The sequence below is a fragment of the Coregonus lavaretus genome (assembly GCF_964263955.1).
Source record: "Coregonus lavaretus genome assembly, chromosome: 32".
In the NCBI taxonomy this organism is placed as follows: Eukaryota; Metazoa; Chordata; class Actinopteri; order Salmoniformes; family Salmonidae; genus Coregonus; species Coregonus lavaretus.
The window spans coordinates 14,141,128-14,156,307 of NC_140019.1; positions in this window are offsets into that span (position 1 = coordinate 14,141,128).

The window sequence follows — 15,180 nt, forward strand, 5'->3', positions numbered from 1 at the left end:
CTTGGATTTTGTCAACCTCAAAATCACCAAAGACCGATAAAGATAAACCAACATTCAACCACACCCCAAAAAATTATCTAGACAGCATGGTTCTCAAATGGCTCTGAAACAAATGACCAGTGCAGCAACACCGCACAGCCAATACACGCAGAGGACATTCAGGTACAAACTGAAACCAGGTACAAACAGGACTGGGGTGCTTTTACATCTTTTACATACTCACGACTAATTAGGGTCTCCTGGGAAACATGAACCAAAACTATGGTTACTACCGTGTCACACATGGACAATGGCTAATGCAGTCACATAGGCATTTAAACCATCACATATTACATTTTACAACATAATATATTGCTTGCAACAAAGCAAATTGTAAGCCTACAATCATGATGTGGCCCCAACGCTTTCTTTTGAAAAATAGCGCTATCACCTGTCCATTACACACTCTTAGAAATAAGGGTACGGTATTGTTCCCTAAGGTACAAAAATATCAAAATACACATAATGTACCTTCAGAGGTACACATATGATCTCACATAGTACTGATGTGCAGATAATGTAGTATAATGGTACTTTTTTGTACCCAATATTTTGAATATAAAGGTACAATCATCACACTTTCACTCTCAATGTAAGGAGAAGGTACATTTCTGTTTCCCAGGGTACAAACACATTTTGTGTACCCTCAACTCTTGATGGTACTGATCTGTACCTTGAAGAAAGGTACTTATTTGTACCCACCATAAGGTACAATGATGAATTTTTGCCACCTAAAATGAACGGCTTTGTCACTACTCTAAAAAGGCAAATTTGTACCATAATAATTATCATTATCATATTTCCCAGCATGCTCTACTATATGTTGATTTTTTAAAATAGTTTTTAATATCTGTGGTTTTGCATGTACATTGATTGATTGATTTATTGATTGATTGATCAATCTTATGCTACACAAAGCTAAATAACATATCGTTTTCTAAACTAATCCAATCAGTTAGTTAGATTTTTTGCACCTGTTAATGAAATGGCTGTTCCAGTTTTTAAATGGCTTAGGTAGTCTCCTCACAATGTTCCTAACCCTGGCAGTCATTCTAAATGCAGGTTGCGGGTGAATAGTAATGCCAACTGTTGGATATCCTAACTCTGGCTGGATTCCAATAGGAATCACTTTGCAAGCCAGCATAATGTGACTTGCAGGTAAGCTTGAAAATTAATGTAACTTTCCCAGGTTTTCCAGAAATCCCGTTTGGAAAATTCCTGGAAGTGGGAGGGAATAAGCAGGAAATCCAGAATCCTTCAACCAGGATTTCAAGGAATTTGGGAATAGTTACCGGAATTTTGTAACCCTACTTGCAGGCCTGATGTGGCATGTAAATCATGAGGTTCCGGCCACTGAATTAGGTAAAAATTAGGCCTCAAAATAAGGCCTTCTGAGATGTGTAATGTATTGTCATAAAGAGATTCATTTTAATGATAACATACGCCTAGGAACTCACTTGGTGAAGGCCACAGGACTGAACATGTATGAATTCAACAACCATGTCTCTGTCACTAACAAATACAGTCATGGGTGGTAACTCTACAATTCCCTCGAAAAGGCAAGGCACACGGGGAAATTATACAGGAGGCGTGGCTTAGTGGGGCCGCGGTTTTCAGTTAGTTATTTTTGGCCACCCTAGAGTAGAAGTGTTGTACCAGTTTAAGTGATCTATGGTAGAGGTACATTTTTGCTACTTTCAATTAACAAATGGCTTTGTCACTGTGGTGGTTCCCAATAAAGGCAAAATGCACTTTTTCTTAAAGCACACTTTTGTACCTGTGGAGTATACTGTATGTAAGAAAGGTACTATCTGAGGTATTATGCACCTGTAACTAAAGGTACAAATGATGTACCTTACAGAGTACCACCCCAGTGACAAGCTATTGTACCCCTTTAGGAACAAATCTAAACTTTATTTTCTAAGAGTGCAGCTAACACTTTTGGGTTTGTAGTCTGTCCGCCAGGGCACATCGGCTCTCTCATCACAATTTAACATGACAGACCTAGCAGGAGTACGGTATGGGGGAGAATGACACGAGGCAGAAATAATGGTGCTAAGTACAAACCTTCATCTCCCGAATACAAGCCTACTAATTTCATGTATGAACCAACTACGGGAGTGATGGTTACATGCTCCCTTTCCTAAAAACCTTGAGATGGAATCGATTAGAAAAGCTCAGAAATCGAACCTGACGAAAGTGTGAAGATACCTGCGTTGTCAGGTGTGGTGAAGACTTCCGAGCTGCACCCCAATGAGCAGGAAATTCCTCAGATAACTCTGGCCCAGTGGGTGTAAGATTCTTGGACATAGGAGATATTTTGGCAGACCCATATGTGGTATCAGGCTGGGTGGAGAATGAGCTGGGCACTGTTAACTCAGTCAAACTATCCAGAGGTGGACTGGTGTTGATTTTCTGTGTGTCCGCATCACACGCCTCGGGACGAAATCTCTCTTGCTTTGCTCTCCGGAGCAGAGCGCCACTGATAGGAGTGATAACTGGAGTGGCATTGAGTTTCGAGGTGTATCAACTGAAGATGAGGATCCCGCCGTTTGGTGCGAAGCAGACCGGTGGCGAGCACAGGACTGAGGAGACACTTTCTGTCCTTTTTAATTTTGATGCAGAGTTTTTGCCTGATAATGTCATGTAAAATTTGTCAGTTATCCAGTGAGAGCTTTTATTCCAAAACCACCCACTACGGTGTTCTAAGTGTCAAGTGCATGGTCATGTTGCAGCAGTGTGTAGGAGGGAGATTCTGAGATTTGAGAAGTGTGCAGGAGGGCATGGGACAAAGGAGTGTATAGTTTCGGTGGAAAAAAACTGTGTGTCAATTGTGGTGGTGTCCATGTTGCTGGGGATCAGACGTGTCCGGTGCAAGAGAGACATGTTGAGGTTGCCATGGTTTGAGCAGAGCAGAAAGTGTCATATGCTGAAACAGTGAGGAAAGTAGAGGATGATGGGCAAAAGGTGAGGGAGCCTGAGAGGGCCAGTAGTAAGTGACCCGAATAGTTTGTGTTTTAGTAAGGTTGGCTTCTTGGCGTTCATTGCTATGGTCATTAGTTGTACTGCTCAGATGGAACGGAAATCTCAGAAGATTGATTTGTTAGTAGCAGCAGCAAGTACATTTTTGGGTGTCAGAGAGTTTAGTGCAGAAGAACTACAGGGGGTTTTGAGAGAAGGGGTTCCATCCTTCCAGGCCGACGACCTGATGTAGGATCTGCAAGTAGTGGGAAGGGGTGGTGGGTTTGTTGGGGATAGTGTTGTATATGTAGGGTTAGATGGTGGTGCAATATATTTTATCCCATTCCCCTTTTCCCAACAAAGCATCTAGTCTGGCGGAAAACCACATGAAGAAGCACCCAGCTAACAACAAACGTTCCCACAACTTTAGAGAACGTTCTCTTAAGAGTCTCAATAGGTAATTAACTAACATTTTCATAGGAATGTTCCCGTGATGTGTAAGGAATGTTTCCAAGAGACCATTGCCTTAATGTCAAATAGAACTTACCCAGATAGTATTTAAGATAGTATTGATCTAGACACGTTAAATGAGAATGTTGCAAGAACATTAATGTGTCCCAGTTTTCTATGGGTTAGGAGAATATTCCATCAACGTCCCACCAAACATACACAGAACATGGTTGCCATGTTCTCAGAATATAAGTTACAGTATGAATGTTCTAGACACGTTTCATGGGAACGTTGAAAGACCATTAATGTGTCCAGTTTTCTGTGGGTTAGGAGAATATTGCATCAACGTCCCACCAAACTTGACACATGAATGTTCTTGCAACGTCCCATAAAACACACCTAGAACATTAATGTTGTATATTCTGAGAACATTGAACCATGCTCTAGATAAGTTCTGCTTGACATTAAGGGAATGAGAACATTTGAATCATTTTGAATGCAGCAGAACGCTTTTTGGGACTCAGTGAGTTTACACTGTCAAAGAATGCCCCTGAGCCTGTGCAAGGGATATGACTTGAATTGTAATGTGACTGAAGGAGTGGGATGGGTTTTTTAATGCGTCTATTTTTGTATTTTGTATGATGTCGCTTTTTTCCCTTTTCCTACAATGGATATTTTATTCTATAGTTTACCACCTGTACCATAGGAGGCAGCATGCACCTCTAACGATTGTTTTATGGACTGCCATACCATAATACATTTAACATTTACATTTTAGTCATTTAGCAGACGCTCTTATCCAGAGCGACTTACAGTTAGTGAGTGCATACATTTTTCATACTGGCCCCCCGTGGGAATCGAACCCACAACACTGGCGTTGCAAACGCCATGCTCTACCAACTGAGCTACACAGGGCCTTCTAATACCATAGAAGAAGAAGAAGAAGAAGAAGAAGAAGAAGAAGAAGAAGAAGAAGAAGAAGAAGAAGAAGAAGAAGAAGAAGAAGAAGAAGAAGAAGAAGAAGAAGAAGAACAACAACAACAACAACAACAACAACAACAACAACAACAACAACAACAACAACAACAACGATACACAGAACGCAACAAAAGCATGGCTAGCGTTACCAAAGATGGTGGCTAAATAAGATAGTTTACTCTGGCCGTTTACCTTTTTATTTTTTATTGTCACGGTTCCTGTGTAAGTGGCCATTTCCTCTTTTGCGTGAGAATGCTTTTCCCCCATGAACATGATTTTTTCCCTGCGTGAGCTCATGGTTCCTCCATAATATCTGGCATGCTCACGCGAGAGAGAGGACAGCTGGCTCTGGTCTACTTATTGTCCACTCCTGCTCGCCCTGCTCGCCCCACCCACCCCGACCAGAAAAAATTAGCCAGTGAGATGTTTCACCCTGGGGCACCCCCTCTGCGGGACGGGGGCAATAAGTAGACCAAAGTGGCCCAGCCCCAATCAGAAAAAATGAAGGGAGTGGGGTGCAGATATTGAAACAGTGAGTAATGGAGTACGAGGATTAATAGTAGGGGCAGTAAGCCAGGTGATACCCATGGGTACAGGGGGGAGAACTACCAGCACCTGATACAGTATAAACAAGCACAAGCAGTAATAAGGAGGACCATTAGGACAGCTAAGAGGGAGTATTGGTGTCAGTTCTGTGGAAACAAAGACAGGACTACTCCTGTGGGAGAGGTATGGGGGATGATTAAAACCCCATAGTCTAAGCCCTGTCTAAGTCGGGGAAGGGGGGGGGAGGGTTCTACTAAGCTATATGGAATTGTTTTAAGAAGGTCATACCAAGGATCATTTAGCTATTTGATTTTGAATTTTAAGACCCCTTGAAGTATAAAAAATATATATACAAAAAATATTTGATGCAAACGCATTGAATAACAGATTCACTACATCAAACAGATAGTCCCAAAAAAAATCAAAAGGACATTTGTTCTGAAGTGTCTTTAACCCCTTATTTTTGCCACTGAACAGTCTCCACATATACTGTTCTTCCATTCATGTTTTCAACTGGTACCAGGGGACCTTCAGACGAGTCTCATCTTTCCATAGAGTGGTCAAAATAAACTCAGCAAAAAAAGAAACGTCCATTTTTCAGGACCCTGTTTTTCAAAGATAATTCATAAAAATCAAAATAACTTCACAGATCTTCATTGTAAATGGTTTAAACACTGTTTCCCATGCTTGTTCAGTGAATCATAAACAATTAATGAACATGCACCTGTGGAATGGTAATTAAGACACTAACAGCTTACAGACGGTAGGCAATTAAGGTCACAGTTATGAAAACTTAGGACACTAAAGAGGCCTTTCTACTGACTCTAAAAAACACCAAAAGAAAGATGCCCAGGGTCCCTGCTCATCTGCGTGAACGTGCCTTAGGCATGCTGCAAGGAGGCATGAGGACTGCAGATGTGGCCAGGGCAATAAATTGCAATGTCCGTACTGTGAGACGCCTAAGACAGCACTACAGGGAGACAGGACGGACAGCTTATCGTCCTCGCAGTGGCAGACCACGTGTAACAACACCTGCACAGGATCGGTATATCCGAACATCACACCTGCGGCAAAAAGTGCTCTTCACTGACGAGTCGTGGTTTTGTCTCACCAGAGGTGATGGTCGGATTCGTGTTTATCGTCGAAGGAATGAGCGTTACACCGAGGCCTGTACTCTGGAGCGGGATTGATTTGGAGGTGGAGGATCTGTCATGGTCTGGGGCGGTGTGTCACAGCATCATCGGACTGAGCTTGTTGTCATTGCAGGCAATCTCAACGCTGTGCATTACAGGGAAGACATCCTCCTCCCTCATGTGGTACTCTTCTTGCAGGCTCATCCTGACATGACCCTCCAGCATGACAATGCCACCAGCCATACTGCTCGTTCTGTGCGTGATTTCCTGCAAGACAGGAATGTCAGTGTTCTGCCATGGCCAGCGAAGAGCCCGGATCTCAATCCCATTGAGCACATCTGGGACCTGTTGGATCGGAGGGTGAGGGGCTAGGGCCATTTCCCCCAGAAATGTCCGGGAACTTGCAGGTGCCTTGGTGGAAGAGTGGGGTAACATCTCATAGCAAGAACTGGCAAATCTGGTGCAGTCCATGAGGAGGAGATGCACTGCAGTACTTAATGCAGCTGGTGGCCACACCAGATACTGACTGTTACTTTTGATTTTGACCCCCCCCTCCCCCTTTGTTCAGGGACACATTAATACATTTCTGTTACTCACATGTCTGTGGAACTTGTTCAGTGTATGTCTCAGTTGTTGAATCTTGTTAGGTTCATACAAATATTTACACATGTTAAGTTTGCTGAAAATTTTAGAGGACGTTTCTTTTTTTGCTGAGTTTTATTTTGAAGGCCAAACCGTTCGTACAGACGATTTTGCGAGAATAATGATTTTCGGGATGTCTCATGGTCTGACAAACACCGCTCTAGCTCTGTCACCTTTCACTGCAGATGCAGAAGTGTTAAATAGGCGGATGCGATGGATTGAGATGCATCCAAGGCAAAAATAACAGACATCTCTAGTTTAAACTGACAGATTTTTATGGGGATTTTTTTATTATGCTAATTAGATTTGAAAGGTGGGGACACTGTTGCAGTGAGAGTCATTGAAAAGGCAGAGATGTTAACCCAGGCATTTGTGAAGGTGCAGTGTGGGAGAGAGAGGGTCAAAGGAGCACATCCGGGGGTCCCCTTTTTACATTGGCTGAGATGAAGAGAGTGAAGGCTAAAGCTGGGGTAACATCTCCTGGGAAGGATGAGATGTGTTACATCATGATGGCTCATCTCAGTGACACTGCAATGGGAAAAGTATTGGGCCTTTACAATAAGGTGTGGCATGAAGGGAAACTGCCTGACAGTTGGAAGCAGGCTGTAGTGGTGCCGATATGGAAACCAGGGAAATGCCCTACTAATCCTTCCATCAAGCTATAGGCTGATAGCATTGACATCTCATGTATGTAATCTTATGGAAAGGATGATAACATAAAGGCTGACTTACTTCCTGGAGAGCTGAGGCCTAATGTCACCAGATCAAAGTGGGTTCAGGAAAGGCAGGGGAACGATGGATCCTGTACTGTGCCTTGAGTCAGTCATACGGAAGGCACAGGCAAATAAGGAGGTGGTGATAGCCATTTTCTTCAATATAGAGAAGGCCTATGATATGATATGGAAGGAAGGAAGGCTTACTTATCAAACTGAATATCATGAGGTAGGAGGAAGGGTTTTTTACTGGATAAAGGATCTTATTTTGGGGCAATTAATACAAGTGAGGGTGGGGAGCTCTATGTCAGAAAGTTATGAGGTAGATAACGGTACCCCCCAGGGAAGTGTCATTAGTCCTTTGTTGTTCTCCATTATGATTGACGACGTATTCTTCCAGGTGAGACCACATATTGGGAGGTCATTGTTTGCGGTTGACGGGGCGCTGTGAAGGAGAGGGATACATATTCCCCATACAGCCGGGAGAGTTCATGATGCGATCAGTGAAGTGGAGCAGTGGTCCCTCAGGTGGGGCATCAAGTTCTCAGTTGAGAAAACACAGACTGTGTTTTTTACTAGGAGGAAATATGCCTAAAGCTATACGGAAGGAATCTGGAGAGGGTGGGAGTTTTCAGTTTCCTGGGGGTCTGGTTTGACACTCGAACGACATGGGCGGAGCATATTAACAGAGTAGTTGTCAAAGGAAAGAAAATATTGAATGTAATGCATTGCCTGTCAGGAATGGAGTGGGTGGGGGCAGATAGAATGGCATTTAAAATGCTATATATAGCGCTGTCAAGTCATCACTGGGCTATGGAAGATTAGCATATGGATCAGCAGTTCAGACATCTTTGAAAAAGCTACAGTAGATGTAATCCAGGCTCAAGCCCCAAGAATATGTTGTGGTGCAGTCAGGACCTCCCCGGTGGCAACGCTGCAGGTAGAGTTGGGAGAGATGCCGTTAACCTCTACGGGATCGGTGTCCCTATACCAGGATGGTTGTTGCTTAATATGCAATATGTGACTAGAATGGCGTTGTAAACAACGGCAACTTTTCGGGACATAGACATGTCTTATATGGGCAGAAAGTTTAAATTCTTGTTAATCTAACTGCAGTGTCCAATTTACAGTAGGTATTACAGCAACAACAAAAAGACCATGCTATTGTTTGAGGATAGTGCACAACAACAAAACACTTTTGTCATGGCAACTGGTTTGATACATTCACCTCTGAAGGTAAATCATGTACTTACATTCAGTAATCTTGCTCTGATTTGTCATCCTGTGGGTCCCAGAAATAAAATGTAGCATAGTTTTGTTTGATAAAATCAATTTTTATATTGAAATGTAGGAACTGGGTTCTACAGTTTGAACCCCTGCTGTCTCTGGCTCCACACTCACCCTGCCCAGCCATCTAGATGTGTGAAAGTTAGTGCATAAGCTAATGATCCATCATGTATGACATTCCTTGGAGTGTGTAAACTAAACAAAATGTATTACCATAGCATTTTTGTATGTTCTCTATAGTTATGTACTTGAAAATGTATAAATTGACCAATTCTGAAAATTTGGGAAAACTCCTGGCAGACTTGATACAAAATATTGTGTAGTAATGTAATTCTTCACTGGAACAGTCTGAAACTTTGCACACAATGCTTCCATCTTGTGGACAGAATCTAAATTACACTTAGAGTCCTACATCACTGTCTGGCCTTTCTCTTGCATTTCAAAGATGATGCAACAACAACAGAAATAGAAAACGCATGTTTCTTTGTTTGTATTATCTTTTACCAGATCTAATGTGTTTCCACAAATGTGTAAGTGTTTCCTTTCAAATGGCACCAAGAATATGCATATCCTTGCTTCAGGTCCTGAGCTACAGGCAGTTAGATTTGGGTATGTCATTTTACGTGAAAATTGAAAAAAAGGGTACGATCATTAAGAGGTTTTAAAGTTGAGAAGACAACAACTAACATGACATATTGGGTAAATCTTCAAGGACATAGGGTTACACATCCTACAAAAAAGGGGCTCCTAGAATACTGAAAACATTTTGGGTGGATAGGTAATGGCAGTACGAGAGAGATAGGGCTGTTGGGAAGGAGTTCAGCCCTTCTGTGGTTCTTCCTGCTATCCCATCTTGGTTGCTCCCTCAGCCAATGATAGACCTAGGGTTGCTTGAGAGGGTAAGAGCTGGGGAGGAAGGAGTAGTTCCAGTAAATATTGTAAGTTAACATTAAGAACACAGTACTATGCTTTCTTGAATATATTCGCAGATGGATCTAAGGACCCTAAAACAGGGAGGATAGGTGCAGCTTTTAGTGTTCTTGAGTTTAAGGTGGCAGTGAATAAAAAAGCAATGGATCATTTACTGTATCTGTTTACACAATGTAGTTGCTGGCAATACTCTTGGCTGCAGAGTGATTGCAGGTGGTGAGGCCAGACAGGGTAGTCATCTACTCTGACTCCTTAAATTAATTTGTGTCTCGGAGCAGACAAGATGTATTGTATGAGATTTTGCAGTGCTTGTATAGGGTGAGACAGATGGGGGAATTTGGGATGTTCCTCTGGGTACCAGCTCATGTGGGAGTAGAGGAGGTCCTCAGGTCGAGAGAGAAGGGAGGAAAGTGTAATCACAAGGCTGAGACATGGACACACAAGGCTCAACAGTATATTGAAATTAGTAAGAAAACATCAGACTGGGAGGTGTGATCACTGTCAGGAGGAGATGGAGACAGTGGAACACGTTCTATTTCAGTGCCAGCAATATGGGAGAGAAAGGGAGAGATTATTATTAAATGTATGGAGTAATGTTGTTGAAGAGCCAAGCTTAAATGAACTGCTGAGAAAATCTTCAGGGGATGTAGTATTTAATTATGTATTTCATTTCTTAGGGAGATGAGAATAACGGGTAGGATTTAGACCTTCCCTGTCTCTGGTTCACACTCCAGTCCAGTTGGTGGCGGTAATGGACTTTAAAGTTGGTTGCCAACCGCCATATAAAATTAACAGAAGAAGAAGAAAAAAGTGGTAGTTCTAATGCTCCAATAACGTTGGATGCTGAAGAAGGTGGTTGTAATGCACCAATAACATTGGATGCCGATCTGGAAAGGAAGGGGGAACTGCGATGACGTGAAGGCGAAACAATAGCGCTAACTACAGACCTATGTTCCCTGAATACTTATTTTTTTTAAATACTTATAAATATACTTTATCGCTTGATCATCTTGAGGATGTTGGATCCCATCGGTCTGATAGCTCTCTTGAGAATCATGAGATGGAGTCAGGCAGCTGTAATGATTACTCTGTAATTTAGCCTAACCAGGATGAAGGCCTACCTGTGGCGACAGGTGTGGTGGTAGAGATTTCCAAAGTTTGCCCTGAGAATTCTACCAGAGATGATTTTGAAAAGGTAGGAGTTAGGTTTTTGGAAATAGTGGATCCATGCTTTTTGGCCGACCGATATGTTGTTTCAAGTTGGGTAAAGGACTAACTGGGAACTGTTACATTCGCCAAAGTTTTGAGAAGTGGAATTGTTTCGATGTTTTGTGTATCCTCCACCCAGAGGCAGCAGACGCTTCACGTCACACGTCTCGGGCTCGGCCTGTGTCATGCTTTGCTCTCTGGAGCAGGGCACCGCTCAAAGGAGTGATCAGTGGCGTTGAGTGTAGAGGTGGATAAGATGAGAAAGAATATTTCTGGTGTTTGTGGCGCCCACCGTTTGGTGAGTCGCAGACCCAGTGGAAATTGTGAAACGGAGGATACCCTGTCTGTCTTGTTGAGCTTTGATATGGAGTTCTACCTTTATAAGGTCAGGCTAGGGTATATGTGACCCGTTTCACGAAGTTAGGCATATGTCGCACGTCATTACTTAACAGGAGAGGCATTTGAACTTTTTTTTAAATCAAAATGCGTTTTTTGGCAGAAATGCCTTCTGGAACATGTGAACTTTCATGTGCCTTAATAACAAACTTGTATACCATCTGTAAATACGAATAAAATGGTTAAATTACAAGCCTAGTTGGTTTAGCCACAGAAAAAGACAGGAACCTTCCCGCTAGCCATGATTGGCTGAGATATCCTCGCGACTAGCTCTTAGGAAACTTTGCAGTATTTAGTTTTTTTATGTATTATTATTTTTTACATTATTAGCTCAGAAAGTGTTTTGCATCATTACATACAGCCGGGAAAAACTATTGGATATCAGAGCGGCGGTAACTCACCAGCATTACGACCAGGAATACGACTTTCCCAAAGCAGATCCTTTGTTTGCTCTCCCCAGGGCAATTGAACTGATTCCAGCGGCTGACCCAAAACATCACCGGCGGAGGAGAGGCACTCGGAGCGGCCTGCTGGTTCGACTTAGGAGGCGCGCATACCACCCACTGCTTCCAAGTATACTACTCGCTAATGTTCGGTCTCTGGTTAACAAGCTTGACGAGCTCTGGGCAAGGATTTCTTTCCAGAGAGACATCAAGGCCTGTAACATACTTTGTTTCACGGAAACATGGCTCTCTGGAGATATTCTGTCGAAATCGGTCCAGCCAGATGGGTTCTCAGTTCATCGCGCAGACAGGAATAAATATCTCTCCGGGAAGCGAAGGTGTGTGTTTCATGATTAACGACTCATGGTGTAATTGTAGTAACATACAGGAACTCAAGGCCTTTTGTTCGCCCGACCTAGAATACCTCACAATCAAATGCAGACCGTATTATCTCCTAATATAATTTTCTTCGGTTATAGTCACGGCAGTGTATATCCCCCCTCAAGCCGATACCACGACGGCCCTCAAAGAACTTCACTGGAATTTATGTAAACTGGAAACCACATATCCTGAGGCTGCATTTATTGTAGCCAGGGATTTTAACAAAGCAAATTTGAGGACTAGGCTGCCGAAGTTCTATCAACATATCGACTGTTGTACTTGCGCTGCTAAAATCCTCGACCATTGCTATTCGAACTTCTGGGATGGTTATAAGGCCCTCCCCCGCCCTCCTTTTGGCAAATCTGACCACGACTCCATTTTGCTCCTCCCTTCCTATAGGCAGAAACTCAAACAGGAAGTACCCGTGCTAAGGACTATTCAACGCTGGTCTGACCAATCGGAATCCACGCTTCAAGATTGTTTTGATCACGCGGACTGGGATATGTTCCGGGTAGCTTGCGAAAATAATTTAGACAAATACACTGAAACGGTGACTGAGTTTATCAGGAAGTGTCACGACTTCCAACGAGGCTGCCTCCCCTCCTTGTTCGGGCAGGCTTCGGCGTTCGTTGTCACCGGCTTACTAGCCACTGCCGCTCCATATATCATCATTCCATTTGTCTTGTCTTGTCATTTACACACACCTGGTTCTTATCCCCTCATTAGTCTGTGTATGAGTGTTCCCTCTGCCCCCCTTGTCCTTGTGGGTGATGTTTTTTTGTGAGAGTAGTGTAGCTCAGTGGAGCTACTCGCACTTTGTATTGCCGGGGTAGATATTTCCCCTGTGCCTGTATATTGTTGGAGTATCCTGTACCGTGTATTGCCAGGGTAGATAGTTTCCCCTGTGCCTGTTTTCATGTGTCGCTATCCAGCGCAATTGTGTACAACAGAATAAACTCTGTATTCGGTGATTTACCCTCCTGCGCCTGACTCTATCTATCACACTCATCACAGGAAGTGTATAGGTGATGTTGTGCCCACTGTAACTATTAAAACCTACCCTAACCAGAAACCGTGGATAGATGGCAGCATTTGCGCAAAACTGAAAGCGCGAACCACCGCATTTAACCATGGCAAGGTGACTGAGAATATGGCAGAATACAAACAGTGTAGCTACTCACTCCGCAAGGCAATTAAACTGGCAAAACATCAGTATAGAGACAAAGTGGAGTCGCAATTCAATGGCTCAGACACGAGACGTATGTGGCAGGGTCTACAGACAATCACGGATTTCAAAAGGAAAACCAGCCACGTCGCCGACATCGACGTCTCGTTTCCAGACAAGCTAAACACCTTCTTCGCCCGCTTTGAGCATAATACAGTGCCACCGACGAGGCCCACTACCAAGGACTGTGGCCTCTCCTTCTCTGTGGCCAACGTGAGTAAGACATTTAAGCATGTTAACCCCCGCAAGGCTGCCGGCCCAGACGGCATCCCTAGCCGCGTCCTCAGAGCATGCACAGACCAGCTGGCTGGTGTGTTTACGGACATATTCAATCTCTCCCTTTCCCAGTCTGCTGTTCCCACATGCTTCAAGATGGCCACCATTGTTCCTGTACCAAAGAAAGCAAAGGTAACTGAACTAAATGACTATCGCCCCGTAGCACTCACCTCTGTCATCATGAAGTGCTTTGAGAGACTAGTCAAGGATCATATCACCGCTACCTTACCTGTCACCCTAGACCCACTTCAATTTGCTTACCGCCCCAATAGATCCACAGACGATGCAATCGCCATCACACTGCACACTGCCCTATCCCATCTGGACAAGAGGAATACCTATGTAAGAATGCTGTTCCTTGACTATAGCTCAGCATTCAACACCATAGTTCCCTCCAAGCTCATCATTACGCTTGAGGCCCTGGGTCTGAAACCCGCCCTGTGCAACTGGGTCCTGGACTTCCTGACGGGCCGCCCCCAGGTGGTGAAGGAAGGAAACAACATCTCCACTTCGCTGATCCTCAACACTGGGGCCCCACAAGGGTGCGTGCTCAGCGCCCTCCTGTACTCCCTGTTCACCGATGACTGTGTGGCCAAGCACGCCTCCAACTCAATCATCAAGTTTGCAGACGACACAACAGTAGTAGGCTTAATTACCAACAATGACAAGACCGCCTACAGGGAGGAGGTGAGGGCTCTGGGAGTGTGGTGCCAGGAAAATAACCTCTCACTCAACGTCAACAAAACAAAGGAGATGATCGTGGACTTCAGGAAACAGCAGAGGGTGCACCCCCCTATCCACATTGACGGGACCGCAGTGGAGAAGGTGGAAAGCTTCAAGTTCCTTGGCGTACACATCACTGACAAACTGAAATGGTCCACTCACGCAGACAGTGTGGTGAAGAAGGCGCAACAGAGCCTCTTCAACATCAGGAGGCTGAAGAAATTTGGCTTAGCCTTAAAACCCTCACAAACTTTTACAGATGCACAATTGAGAGCATCCTGTCGGTCTGTATCACCACCTGGTATGGCAACTGCACCGCCCGCAACCGCAGGGCTCTCCAGAGGGTGGTGCAGTCTGCCGAACGCATTACCGGGGGCAAACAACCCGCCCTCCAAGACACCTACAGCACCCGATGTCACAGGAAGGCCAAAAATATCATCAAGGTCATCAACCACCCGAGCCACTGCCTGTTCACCCCGCTATCATCCAGAAGGCGAGGTCAGTACAGGTGCATCAAAGCTGGGACCGAGAGAATGAAAAACAGCTTCTATCTGAAGGCCATCAGCCTGTTAAATAGCTATCACTAGCACATTAGAGGCTGCTGCTGCCTATTGAAATCACTGGAACACTAGTCACTTTAATAATGTTTACATATCTTGCACTACTCATCTCATTTGTATAAACTGTATTCTATTCTATAATATTCTACTGTATCTTAGTCCATGCCGCTTTGCCATTGCTTGTCCATATATGTATATATTCTTAAATTCCATTCCTTGCTAGATTTGTGTGTATTGGGTATATGTTGTGAAATTGTTAGATATTACTTGTTAGATATTACTGCACTG